At 36.7% G+C, this 1,989-nt stretch overlaps 1 pseudogene; it reads left to right on the forward strand.

Moving 5' to 3' along the window:
• Nucleotides 1-455: 455 nt before the first annotated feature.
• On the forward strand, nucleotides 456-1,778 carry LOC127561506 (phosphoglycerate kinase 1-like; annotated as a pseudogene).
• Nucleotides 1,779-1,989: the final 211 nt, after the last annotated feature.

The following is a 1,989-nucleotide window of genomic DNA, read 5'->3' on the forward strand; positions in this document are numbered from 1 at the left end:
TGTGATTAAGAAGCAAAATAAAAATATAAAGCCTCCAAAGACTATCCACATAAGATATCTAAAAGACAAATTCCATATGCAATAGGAATATGTTAGAACACTTTTAATGCTATATTAATCAACTTATCAAAGAATTATTCTAAAGAACTCACTAAAATAATTACAAAATTCACTTGATAAAGTAAAATATATGTGAAATAATAAAAATAGTAAAGAAACAAGGGAGAATATCACTTCCAGACCTCAAATTCAATTAAAAAATAATAGTCATCAAAATCATCTGGTATAGTGGTAGGAAGGGAGGCAAATTTTCAAAATGGTCCTTGAGGTGGAAACTGGATCCTTGGTAGTAGGTGCTAACTCCAGTATGTACAGCAATCCCTAGGTCAATAGCCTAGGTCAATCCTCCAGCCATAGCTGCAACTATCCAGTGATCTCCTTATCACTGACTTCTCTTTTCAAAAAAACTAACCTTGGACAAAATGAACTGCAAGGGGGAAAGAGTCATCATGAGAATGAATTTTAATGCTCCCATGAAGAACAAAGAGATAACCAACAACCAGAGAATTAAAGCTGTTCTTCTTAGCATCATTTGGATAATGAAATAAAGTTCATTGTTTGATGAGCCATTTAGGCCAATCTGATGGTAACCCCATAACTAACAATTACTTCTTGAAGCCTGTGCTGAGGAATTCAAATTCTTGCAGGTTAAAGATGTTTCATTACTTAATAATTGTGGGGCCCAGAAGTTTAGAAAGCCTATGCTAAGATACCTTACTATTCTATCATTTTCCTGGAGAATCTCTGCTTCCATGTAGAAGAAGGAAAAGGCAAAGATGCTCCTGGGAAGAAGATCAAAGCTGAGATAGCCAAAGAAGAAATCTTCCAAATATCCCTTTCCAAGCCGTGGGATACCTATGTCAATAATTCTTTTGTACTGCTCACTGTGCCCATGGTGGGAATGAATTTGTCTCAGAATTGTGCCTGTAGTTTCCTTATTAAAAAAAAAAAAGGAGCTGACTTATCTTACCAAGGCCCCAGAGGGCCCAGGGACATCCTTCTTGGCCATTTTGGATGGAGCTAAAGTTGCAAACAAGATTCAGTTGATCAACATTATGCTAGATAAATTTAGAAAGGATCATTGATAATAGGTTATGTTTCACCTTCCTCAAGGTTCCTCCAACAACATGGAGAGTGGAACTTTTCTTTTTGATCAAGAGGGAGCTAGGATTATCAAAGATCTGATGGCTAATATTGAGAAGAATGGTCTCAAGATTATGTCACCTGGTGACTTTATCATAGCAGACAAGTTTGATAAGAACGTCAAGAGTGGCCAAGTTATGTTAACTTTCGGCAGCTTTGATGAGTTTGGACTGTGTCCCCCAAAGCAACAAGAAACATATGGAAACTATGACATAGGTCAAACAGATTATATGGAATGGACCTGTTGGAGTATTTGAGTGGGAAGCTTTTCTTGGGGAACCAAGTTGCTAATGAATAATGTGGTAAAGACCACTAATAGAGACAGCATCACTATCATAAATGGTGGGGATATTATCACTTGCTATACCAAATAGAACACTGAAGACAAAGTCAGCTATAAGAGAACTAGGGGTAGTGCCAGTCTAAACATGCTAGAAGGCAGGTTTTCCCTGGGGTGGCACAGATGCAATACTATAATACTTCCTGTCCCTCTCGGTGACATTAGGCAAGTGTATCCCTCAAGTCTCAACTCGTGGTCTGAAGAAGAGATAATGAGAGCCTCCAAAGCAGCTTAATTTAATTCTGTTGTTTCCTGGGCATGCCAGTTATCAGATCTCATGTTAACTGATTTATTATGTCTAAACCATTGTTGTGATCCTAGGTTATAAATGTGTGTATACATATATTTATTAATATTATATATATATAATATTTATTTCAGAACTTTTTGTGAAAGAATTTGAAGTTAAGTAGATGCCCATCAATTGGGACAGTCAAAAAGACAGT

The sequence above is a fragment of the Antechinus flavipes genome, chromosome 4 (genome assembly GCF_016432865.1).
Source record: "Antechinus flavipes isolate AdamAnt ecotype Samford, QLD, Australia chromosome 4, AdamAnt_v2, whole genome shotgun sequence".
Classification (NCBI taxonomy): Eukaryota; Metazoa; Chordata; class Mammalia; order Dasyuromorphia; family Dasyuridae; genus Antechinus; species Antechinus flavipes.